Genomic DNA, 12,997 nt, shown 5'->3' with positions numbered 1-12,997 from the left:
TCCTCTGGAGAGCCATATCATCTTTGGGAATTCTTTGATTTAGACTCTGCTCTATGGTGGTCACAAATACTATCTCCTATATGGCTTAATTTCTTATGCCATTGTAATTCTGCCTCTCATTGAATAGTTACCAACACGACTGTTTACTCTTTTTCCATAGCTCACTCCTTGGCTAATGTTGCAAGTTTCTCTCTGTCTCAAGCCAGGAGTACTTATTCACATTTCTAAAGAGTCATCTCTTGTCCTTGACTCATGTGAAATGAATACTCCAGAATCTCTGCCTTCCTTGACTGCATTTCAATAGAAGTAGAAAAAGGATAAAATGGAAGAAGACGATTCTCCTCCTTTTGGAGTACCCTAAAATTGATTATTCCTTTAAAAACCTTTCATTCATCTCCTAATCTCACCAAAGGACTTGGAGTACTGTGAGTACAAAAAGCTGAGTCATAGGATGGATATTATAGTGCATACTTCCTTCTTAAAGCTTCAAATGATTCTCTGTCTTCAATTGCATATAGAATTTTATTGAGTTAGTGTCATTTCTCTCTTCCTTCTCCTAGTGCATAGGCAGCAAATCTGTTTGGAACAGGTCTCAGAAATTGTGGGAGCACTCTTGGATTTTCTCTTCCATTCTTGTCTTCCCCCACCCCCCAAATCCTTTTCCAAGGAGCAGTTGGGGCAGATTATTCAAATTATCCTGGGACTACTTGAAGAAATATTTTTAAAAGGGGGTTAGTGGCAAGGAGATGAGAAGACGGAGATGACTGTTCCCAGTTGTATCAAGGGAGAAGGTAATTTGTAATCTTTATTATATGTCAGAAAGAGGATACATTTGCTTTCAAACTGACACAATAGTTTGAAGTCCCAGTAGTATATCCAAGTAAAAGAGATTTAGCCAACATTTGGAACTGCGGGGTCTTTTGATGAAGACTGGGAAATATAGCTTTGGGAAGCATTGTGTGGAAACAATAGTTGAAGCTGTGGTAGTATATGAGATCTAAATGGAGGGCCAAGAAAAAGTAGAATGATAAAGTTAAGCATGAAGCCTTGGATGTCACTCATGTTTAGGGTAAAAGTAATGCTAGTTAAGGAGACAGGATACCCTGCCTGGAATGGTAAGAAAACCATGTTTGAATCAATGGCAGTAGGAAAGAAGAACAGAAGAAGCAGTGGATAATACCAAGTCAGAAGTGATATGATAGAAGTCAAATGAGAGAGGGAAGGTTGGGATTAGGACTAATCAAATCAGACTGTACAAAGCATGTTCTCAGGATGCCAGGCCACTGGGCCATTTCCAATGGCTCAGGGCACTGAAGTTCCCTTCATTCCTAAGAATGTTTTTACAGGAAAATGATTTTTTAAAAAGTATAGGCCTTATTGCCTTCTGAGAAGCGTTGTCCTAAAGATTAGAATAGAAAACTTGAGAATGTAAACTCACTGAGGGCTAAGACTTTTATTATTTTTCTTTGTATTTCTAGTGCTTGACATATAATACAAGCCCTGCTCATATGAATTGATTTAATAAAAACTTGTTGGTTGATCAGTGGAGTGACTGATTGGAGAATTCATGGCATAGATTTTAATCCTCCACAGAAGAGAAATTTTGCTATTGTTGTAGGAATTCTCCATCCATCTAGTTGTGTGTTGGGCCTACGAGTGGAGTGATTGACTATTGCAAGAGTCATCTAGACTGTTTCTGGTTGCATTATAAGTTTTTTTTTCAGGGAAATGGCTGCCTTTTTTGTAGTTCCAAAATTTTGTAGCACAGGAATTAGAGGTACCCAATAACTGTTTATTGATAGGTTGAATCACACCCTCCTTTCCAAGGACTTTTCTGATATCTGAATCTAAAGAGCTCCGTACAATTGGGGGGGGGGGTAGTGGTTTGGATGTTGGAGCAAATAGTGGACATGATTCCAGCCAGCCCAGGCTGGGTTAGCTCTGCTAAGCCAAACCCACTGTGTGTTTCTGTATAGACCACTAGGTGGTGGCAATGAGCTGCAATACAATGCTGCCATGCTTTCACTTAACCAGCAACTAGAGGGCTCAGGATGCTCTTCTGTGTCATAGTGGGATTTCTGCTTTCCCGGCAGCACTCATGGTAATAGTTGACATTTACATAGCATTTAAGGATTTACAAAGTGCTTTACATCCCTCATCTCATTTAATCCTCCCAACTACCCTGGTAGATAAGCAGGTACAACTCAATAAAATAATCAAACAGCAAGCATTTATGAAGCACCTACTGTATGCTGGCATTACAAAAACAAAGAATGAAACAATTCCTACATAATAAGAGCTCACATACCAATAGGAGAGACGACAACTATGTATGCATGTATGTGTATATATGTGTGTGTACTCACACGTGTATATATGCATATGTATACAGTTAACCCTTCTATATCATGGGGGATTGGGGTGTAGTACCCTCGTAATCTGGAAAATTCATATAAAATTCTTTGGCCCTCTATATATACTAGAGAAATATGAATTATTATAGTATTAGAAGATAAAATATGTTGATATTATACAATACTATACATATATTTTATGTGTTTCTGAGTTTCTAAACTTTCTGTGTTGTCTACTGGTCTTTGTGTATTGGGTCCAGTTTCTGAAAACTCTCCCCTAATTCCCATTTAATTTCTTATGCCAATCCATGATATATTGAAAACATTATAGGAAAAGTTGGGATGTGAAAGAGTTAACTGCATACACATGCATATACACCCATACAAACATGTATGCACACATACATGCATGTATAACATGTGAATTTGTATATACATATATTACATGTGTATATGTATACACACACATATATATATATATATACACAAAATGAAGTATAAAAGGAACTTAGTGTAGTAGTTATTGACTTCATCCTGTTTACAGGCTCTATTCTAGTTTCTGTTATAAAAAAGATTTCAAAAAGGCTTCTTACAGTCTATTCAAGAGGAAGGGAAAACACAATTAATATACAAGTGAAGAAAGTGATAGAGACAAAGGACAAATCTAGGAGAAAAAAGTACTTTAGGAAACTCAGGGGAGGAAGAAATCTCTTTTAGTTTGGGGGAAGAATGCAGGATGAAGTCAGGGAACAATGAGAGTCCAGCTTGGTTGAAATATATAGTGCATGAAGGGGAGTAATGTGAAATAAATCTGAAAAGGTGGTTGGGAACCAGATTGTAGAGGGCATTAAATGTCAGGTGAGAGAATTTGTATTTTATCATCTAGACTGTAAGTATCCACTGAAAGTTTTTGATCAGGACATTTTCTTTGGTAATCATACCTCAGCACTTTCAGTTGCTTCTGCCTCTCTGATTGGAGGGCTAGAGGGGGGAGCAAACAACTCCTCCCTAAGCGCTCACAATTCCAGTCCATCTTTTCATTCGCTGTCATTTGCTCTGCCAGGTTTTCACTCACCATTGTCATTACCTCCATCCTCTTCAGCTTCCTTTGTGTATTGTTTTCCCTCTTTGTAAAAATGACAGGCACTATCTTATTCAAAATTCTTATCCCCTGCAGAGTATCTGGTACACAGTAGGTATTTAATGAACATTTCCCATATCATATTGCACTTTTTTGGATGTTCTCCCCCACCCCCGGAATGCTCTCCCTTCCCATCTCTACCTCCTGGATTCTGACTTGAACTTCAAGTCCCAGCTAAAATTTTACGGCATACAGCAAGTCTTTCCTTATTGCCTTTAGTTCTAGTACCCCTTCTGTTGATTGTTTCATAGACTTGTTTGTACATAGTTGTTTTCATATTGTCTCTCCCATCAGACAGTAAACTCCTTGAAGGCAATGACTACATTTTGCCTTTCTTTGTATCCCTAGCACTTAGCCCAGTGCCTCGAACATACTAGGCACTTCTTAAATGCATATCTACTGAGGATATTAATGTGGCACATATTGTGCATTTGAAAGGGGATGCTGGCAGCTCTGTTATGGATGGACCAGAATGGGGGAACACTGGAGACCTGGAAAATGAGGGAAGAGGCTATGACAGTAACCCAAAAGAGAAACTATGAGGGGAGTAAATGGGCATGAAGTGGAATTGCCAGGCTTTGATAACTGAAAGGATATGGTATTTGGAGGAGAGGAAGAGTCAGCAATGACTCCATAGCTTTAAATCTAGGTGAATAGGAGAATAGTTGGTATTATTAATAGAAATAATTGAGTCTACGAGGGATAAGAAAAGTATTGGGAGAAAAGGACGGGGATGCATTCATTGAAAATATTATTCTCATTTCATAGGTGACAAAATTGAACATTTTTGTCATGGTTATAAATGATTTGAGCATGATTATAGAGCTAGCTAGTAGATGATGTATCTAAGATCCAAATCTAAGTCACCTAGATCAAAGTTTATTCCTCTTCCTGTAGCTAGGAGGCACAGTCAGCTTCCAATAACCAGTGACAACTGGTTAACATAGTGAAAGTTTCTTCCAGTCCTTACATTCTATGATTTGGTGATCTGGACCTCAGTCTCCCACTTGATTAGGTTCTATTTTAAATATCTATTTCCTGTGTGTATACTCCTCCATCATTTTCTTACTAACTGCCTTGCCCCATGAATTGGAGATCATATGTTGCAACTTTCAGCTCCAAAAATCCCTCATTGGGGTGCCCAAGTTGCTGATTTGACTCAGCAGTCTCAAATACAACTTTCATTAAGCAGACTGCTCCAACCTTCCCATCTTCATCTTCTTGTCGATGGCTTTGCCATCTTTCTCTTCCCCATTCTTGTAGAATGGTTCTAGAACCATTATTAAATCAGTGCCATCATGGATAATGGAAAGAGTATGTTATCTACTCCTCTATAACTTCACTGACTATCCCCATTCTTTTCCCAACCAGAATTCCTCTCCTTGGCTACCATATACCACATGTCTATTGTCTATCTCCTCCATTACCTTCTTGAGGACAGGGACTATGTTAGGTTTTTTTTTTTTCTTCATATGAGTATTTAGTATAGTCCATAGCAAATGCTTAATTAATTTCATTCATTCACTCATTCACTTTTCCTCCTTGTTCCCCACAGTTCAGTCACAGGAACTGTATCATCTTCTACTCCTATGGCACCCAGCACTGTGAGCATATTGAATTGAATTGAATAGGTGGTGCAAAAAATAGAATTCTGGACCTTCCTCAAACACTAGTTTTGTGACCTGGGTGAGTCACTTAACCTGTGTTTTCCTCATCTGAAAAATGGGGACAATATTAGCAATTACTTCATAAGGTTATTGTGAGTATCAGATGAGATAATATAGGTAAAATGTCTGCCACATTGCCTGGTGCAGTTGTTGATTGTTCTTTATTTTTGATGGGATGATGACTTGACAGTGAATTGGGTTTAAATGAGGCAGAATCACACAAAGTTGTCAGCCTCCCTCTCTTTTCCAGAGTCAGCCAAGAGTTAGGATGATTGATGAAGACTCAGAATGCAGTGGATGCCCTAGGAATCTTCAATGTCTGACCAACCTCTAAGAGCCTCAACTCCTGCTCCAGCGATCTTTATGAACATTGGAACAAAATGTTTTCATCTGCCTATTCCACCAGGGGAAGTCTTCACGTGCTTGGGGTAGACATCCCCATAACTCATTGATGAGTTTGAGACCTGTCAGTTTCCCTCAACCTGGTTCAGCTCATCTGCCAAGATAGGTCTGGCCTCTCAGAGCTACAGGTGAGAGTTGAGTGCCAGGTGGACATCAGAGGTGGATGAGCAGCCCTGAAAAGAACATGGCAAGCCCTTCTGGAAGAGGTGCTAGTTCCCTATGAATACCCTATACACTACAGTGTATAATAGGTGCTTAATGAATATTTGTTTCCTTTCTTTGTATAGAATGTAAACTCTCCCAGAAAATTTGAATGGACCTACTACTGCTCGTTAGGGAAATGCTTGGTGTAGAATGGCATTGCTCTGTACAACAGCGTTGAATAAATTGGACTAGAATATAAAAAGAGGTATATGGGAAGTGCTGAGAGGAGTTTGGAAGCACCACGGAGGGAGGCTTCTCAGCTTGGGCTCAGGCTCCCTTTTCTTCTTATACAATATACCTAAGGGAAATGGCTTGAGTTGTTAGGGAAGATCAGATTAGCATTCAGAGGTTTGATAGGATCTGAAATTGGACCAACAATCATAATACAAATTCTGGGGGTTATTTTTGCTTCTCTTTTTAGGAACATCCACAGGAGAAAGCTGAAGAGAGGATGGAAGTCTCTCCTTAGTGTCACTTATTCTCGGTGGCTTGATAATCCCTCCTTCCATCAGGTACAGCCACTGGAAGAAAATACTCTGTCAAGTTCCAGTTGTGATCTTCAGGAATCTTCAAGGGTGGATTAGGTCAGAAGACCTGTGTTTGAATCTTGCTCTCCCATCTACAACTTGTATAACCTTTGACTTGGGGATTCTCAGTTTCCTCAACTGCCAAATTAGAGCTGAAAGGAAAACTAATTCCACCCCTTAACTCATGATCCTGAGTAGGAGAATGGAGGCTAAGGATCACTGGATGCCTTCTTTTCTCCTTTTTTTACTCTTGGTAGGATTTGACAATCAGTGAGATTTCTGTTTTTTGTTTTCCTGCAGCAATTGCCTCCACATCCCCTTTACACTCGCCACATATTTTAGTTTAGCACTTAATACAAGCACTGCCTGGAAGTTTATTTTCTAAATACAAAAAGTGAATGAGTTTTTTTGGTAAAGGCATTTTCCAAGAAGTAAAGAGAAAGGTTATTTCAGAAGAACATTTTCCCTGAAATAGTTTTAATAAGACTTGAAAGTACCATTTTTATGTTGGCGATTTATTATTGGCGAGGTTAAGCTAACTCTTAGCTGTTCTGATTATGTCATTCTGCAGAGACAATGTGGAGTAGTAGTGTGATTTGGAGATGGTGTAGACCAGTGTCTGTCACTAGCTAGGTAACTCTAGCCAAGTCACTTGACTTCCTTATTTCCTTATTCTTAAAGTAAACAAAATAGGAGATGTCAAAAATGAATATTGCCTATCTTATGGAATTGTTATGAGGAAAGTGTCCTGAAAATCTTAAAATACTACATCAGTGTGATCAGTTACTTGTTATTGATTTAAGAATATTGGGCTAGCCTTCCTCTAGCTCAGTTTGGGAATATCCTTTCCTCCCCTTTTTAAATTTAAGAAGTGCTCCCTTTGTGTCCTCTGTATCTACAGAAAAATGGTCACCTTGGTATACTGCCACATATGTTTATCAAAGAAAAGAGGCTGAGCCAAAGGGGACGGGGGACTCAGATATGAGTCTATGAAGAATTAATATTCAGAGGATGCGAATCAGCTTTTCCTCATCTCTACTAAAAACTAAACTAAAGGAGTTAACATTTTTAGCGACATACCAGGAAACATTTCTTTCCTGGGGAAATTGTTTGTGCCTTCCTCTCCTCCCCTGCTTCATCCCCTCTTCCCTCAAAGATTGTAGGATCTCATACTTTATTGTTCTTAAAGAGAAATGGTTTATTTGAAGACTCGTATGGAGAAAAAGAGGTGAGCTAGATAATCTTTTAAGAGGAAGGTCCCTTTCAGATCAAGGACATATTTCTCTCCAAAATAAGGTGCAGCTTCTTCCATCATTCCTCCATTACTATGTATTACCTTGTAGCCTAATTCCTTTAGAAGGTTTTTTATTCATCTGAGGAAACTAAGGCCATGCAGGTTAAATCAAGTCGGCTGCCAACTTGTTAGAACTAGTACAGCCAGAGGCATACTTTCTTTGAAAGTTCCTTCCCTGCCCAGGTGGCCCTCCCCAGGCTGAATTAAGGACCATTATGTCACTGAGTCTGTAGGAGGAAAATATTAGCCTCAGGATAATGAGTCTGGCTAATGGAAATGGAATACTAATCACCTATGACATAGAGCAGTATGGGTCCAAGTAGAGTAAGGCTGCAGGCCATGATCACAGACCTCAGAAGTCCAGGGTGAGTATCTCACAAGTATTTAGTGAAGTAGTCTTAAGGACCCTGATTTTCTACTCTTAGAAAGTAAAACTAATTAGTCACTCAGCGAACATTTATTAAGCATTTATGATGTGCCAACTATTATGCTAAACACTACAGGATATAGATACAAAAAAAATTTTGAAAGACTGTAAGCTCTTTAAGAGCAGGAAGACAATAAGTGAAAGGAATACAAAAGGGGGAAGGGGAGAGAGAGCTGTTGGAAACATGATGGAGAATTCCAAAAGAACAAGGTGGGTGGGAAATGAGGTGACCATCAAGTTCCAGAATATCTCTTGAGATGCTTCATGATTCTGGGTATCTGTAATTCCTGCTCTAGCTCCAGAGCAGTCCAGGAGAGCATACCTGAGGGAGACTCATTCCATACCAGAACAGGGTCACTGTCACCTCACCTTATGTAGGTAGGTAGCACAGTCTTCTGGACTACTATCCTACATCTGACTTAGGACAAGAAAGTTCTAGGGGTAACCTTGAGAGGTGGAAGATGTCAATAATGTTATTGCAGATGACTCCCCCCCCCCCAAATTTGGTGTGTTCTTACATTGTTAGAGGCAGCTAAATGGCTTAGTAGATAGACAGCTGGGCCCAGAGTCAGCAAGATCTGAATGCAAATCCGGCATCAGACACTACTAGCTGGGTAACCTGGGAAAGCCATTTCCCCCATTTGCATTAACCCAAGGGAGAAGGAAATGATTCATTATCAAGAAAATCTCATGGTCATTATTGGCACCCTATGGTCCTTGGGGTTACAAATAATTGGACATGACTAAACAACAACTCAGTCTCAACTAGTTGACATCTAAATATCAAATAACCAACTTATTTTAATTAGCATTTACAAAGAATATTTACTGAAAAGGTATGGTAAGATCCAAAGGGATAGGAAAGGAATAAGCTTTTATTTGTATAAATATTATCTCATTTGATCATCTCTCAAAAGCAGGATCATGTTTTCTCCTCTATGCAACTTCTGGGTCCATGGGGAGAGAAGAATTTAACTTAAAATCATTGCTACAAAACATCGTTTTCTCTCTGAGGGGAAGGAGGAGAGTATGTTTTCTGGCCTAGGATTCTTTTATTCTTTTCAAGCCTCTCAATCAAGTTCACTTTGGAATGCGGCATAGTGATGGACAAGCTCTCCCTTTGCTTTTCTAGATGCCAGCTGGGGGGCGTCCAGCAGATTGCTCCTGGGGCTTTTGTTCACTCCACTTGGCAATAGCTGGTATTGGTTATGGTTGCTCAGAGCAGTGTTAAAGGCTCTTTTTATCTTTCAAAACTCATAAGGTTGTAACCTGGTTCATTCTGTACCCCTTATTGATTCATCTGAGATCAGGAAAGAATAAACACCATAGAGATAGGCATTCCCAAGAATTGACAGGTGGCAGCCTTCACACACAGTGTGGAGGCCAGGTGGGAGAGGACACCTGAGATTCCCTTCTTCAAATGTTCTTGTTTTAATTTGCCAGAGAAGAGAGTGGTCAAGTTCATCTGTTTTCGCCTTTGGTATATACAATTAGTTCTGGCTCAAAAGCCAATTAAAAAAGCTTTTCATTGCCATGTAATGTTGGTAAGAAATAAACCTGTGCCTGCTCTGAAGTGGGAAAGGAAAAGGACTCCTCCATTATATGTTTCCAGAGTCAGGCTCATCAAGCCTCTATATGTGTTGGTTGCAAGCAAAAAAATACTGCTCTTGGTCTAAGATCTGGGCATTTGTTGGTTACTTCCCTTATTATATGAGTGAGGATATTTATAAACATTGTGTAACTTGAGAAATGCTTCCGTAAGATACTCTCTTCTTTTTTTTAATAAAAGCTTTTTATTTTCAAAACCTATGCACTGACAATTTTCAACATTCACCCTTGTAAAAACCTTGTATAACAAATTTTTCTCCCTCCTTTCCCTCCCCTAGAAAGCAATCAACCCAATATATGTTAAACACGTGCAGTTCTTCTATACATATTTCTACAATTATCATGCAGCACAAGAAAAATTAGACCCAAAAGGAAAAATGAGAGAGAAAAAATTCAAACAACAAAAAGAGTGAAAATACTATGTTGTGATCTATTTAGCTTCTCCACAGACTTCTTTCTGGGTGCAGATGGCTCATTGTAATTGGCCTGAATCACCTCATTGTTGAAAAGAACCTTGTCTATCAGAATTGATCATCTCATGATTTATTTTGTTGCTGTCTACAATGTTCTTTTGGTTCTACTCACTTCACTCAGCATCGGTTTATGTAAGTTTCTCTAGGCCTTGCTGAAAGAATCTGCTGATTGTTTCTTATAAAACAATAATAATATATTACTTTCATATACCATAATTTATTCAGCCATTCCCCCAACTGATGGACATCCACTCAGTTTCCAATTTCTTGCCACTACAAAAAGAGCTGCTACAAACATTTTTGGACATCTGGGTCCTTTTCCTTTTTTTATGATCTCTTTGGGATACAGACCCAGTAGAGACATTGCTGGATCAAAGGGTATGTACAATTTGATTGCCTGTTGGGCATAATTCCAAATTGCTCTCCAGAATGGTTGAATCAGTTCACAATTCTACCAACAATGAATTAGTGTCCCAGTTTTCACATATCCCCTCCAACATTTATCATTGTCTTTTTCTGTCATCTTAGCCAATCTGAGAGATATGTAGGGTTTCTTCATCGTTGTCTTAATTTTTATTTCTCTGATCAATACTGCCTTAGAGCATTTTTTCATATGACTAGAAGTGATTTTAATTTCTTCATCTGAAAATTATATGTTCATATCCTTTGACCATTTATCAATTGAATGTTTGTATTTTTTTTCCCCCCTGAGGCAGTTGGTGTTAAGTGACTTACCCAGGGTCACATAGCTAGGAAGTATTAAGTGTCTGACGCCAGATTTGAACTTCGGTCCTACTGATTTCAGGACTGGTACTCTTTCTACTTCACCAACTAGCTGCCCTTTTGTATTCTTATAGATGAGTCAATCTCTATTTTGGAAATAAGACTTTTATCAGAACCCTTGGATGCAAATTTTTTCCCCCAATATTCTGCTTCCCTTTTAATTTTGTCTGGATTGGTTTATGCGTACAAAATTTTTAATTTAATATAATCAAAATTATCCATTTTGCATTTTATAATGTATTGTAGTTCTTCATTGGCCATAAATTCATTTCCCACAGATCTCAGAGGTAGATTATCCTTTGTTCTCCTAATTTGCTTATTGTAGCACTTTTTATGTCTGAATCATAAAGCCATTTTGACCCTATCATGGTATAGGGTTTTGGGTATTGGTCAGTGCCTGGTTTCTACCATACTCTTTTCCCAGCAATTTTTGTCAGATTGTGAATTCTTATCTGACTGGGGTTTTTGAGTTTATCAAATATTAGATTTCTATAGTCATTGACTATTGTGTCTTGTGAACCTAACCTATTACCCTGATCGATCATTCTATTTTTTAACCAACACCAAATGGTTCTAAAGACTGCTGCTTTGTAATATAGTTTTAGAAGACTCCCTGTTCTAAAACAATCTTTACTAGCCTGATATCATACCAGTATTCTATCTCCAGAAGGTCTCTATCAAATTAAAATGTTTTTCAGAGAATATAAAGTTTTATCTTTGAGTGGACTGAGCGAACAAAAATTTCAGTACTGAGCTCCCTCTTTATTTCTAGCCAACTAAGGTAAAAGTGAGGAGATCCTCCCATCAAAGACAATGTCCAATTGTCCTGGTAATACTTAGCTACTCCATAAAGCACATAGGGATGTGCAACTAGATATATATCTAAGTGACTTAACTTTTTTATTGATAAGATTATATATATATATGTGTGTGTGTATGTATGTGTATATACACATATACATATACATTACCTTTGATACATATTATATTCATAGGAGTGTCCCTTCAGCACCTTCTCAGAGTCTATATATTTTATTAAAAATGTTTATTGGTATATTTTAACATCATCCAAATTTCTTTCTGCATCCTGCCATTTTTTTTTTAAATTAGTGTTGGAAAATTCTACCTCTATGACAGAGTAATACAGCAGAAATAATACAGGATATCCTCTCAGAAGACTGGTTCAAACCCAAATTCTGTCACATATTACCTATGTGACCTTTATTTTCCTGAGTCCATTTCTTCATCTGTGAAATAAGGGGCAGTAGACATAGTCTCTGGGGTCCTTTCTAGTCCAAACTCTCTGGTCATTTCAATAAGCACTTCGTGGAGAAGCCAAGGTGACAGAGTGAAGTCAGGAAGTTTCCTGGCTCTTCAGTTTCCCTCAGAAACAATGTTAAATCAAGCTTCTAAACAGATTCTAAAGTGACAACCCATAACAAAGTGAAGTGAAATAATTTTCCATCTTAAGATAACTTTGAAAGCCTCAGGAAAGACCTGTCTCATTTTGGTAAAAATGGAACAGCTACCCCCACCCCCCACTCCAGAGAGTGTCCTAGCAAGTCAGTGGGAAGCTCTTAATTACAGCGTAGATCACCAACCCAGGGCCTTTGTTCTTGGGTCAGCAAATCAGTGGTACAGCTCTAGTAGAAGGCAAATTGTCAGCCCTGGAATCCCAGCATAATAGGTGCAGGTAGGCCAGGCTATCCCAGCACAGTGGAGCAGCACCTGAAGCCCTGATGGGAAAAGGCAGTAGCCAGGACTTTATCCCCAGCATAAAAAGCTTGAGACAATGTCCTTCTGTATCCCAGAAGCAGAGCTCAACTTTAAAAGTCATGAAATAGGCTAGAAAAAATGAATTGAGAAACAGAAAAGAGCTCTGAAAAAGAACTACTGTGGTGACGGGGAAGATCAAAACACAAACTCAGAAGAGGACAACACTGTCAAAATGCCTAAATGTAAAGCCTCAAAGAGAAATATGAATTGGACTCAAGCCCAAAAATTTATCTTGGAAGAGTTTAAAAAGTTTTTTTAAAAAAAGAGAAGGAAAAAAAAGGGGTGGGGGGAATAAGTTATGCAGAGAATTATAGAAAAAGTCAACAGTTTGGAAAAAGCAC

Source organism: Antechinus flavipes, chromosome 4, assembly GCF_016432865.1.
Source record: "Antechinus flavipes isolate AdamAnt ecotype Samford, QLD, Australia chromosome 4, AdamAnt_v2, whole genome shotgun sequence".
NCBI classification, from domain to species: Eukaryota; Metazoa; Chordata; class Mammalia; order Dasyuromorphia; family Dasyuridae; genus Antechinus; species Antechinus flavipes.
The sequence above is the reverse complement of the archived record's forward strand: the minus strand, read 5'-3'. Positions refer to the sequence as shown.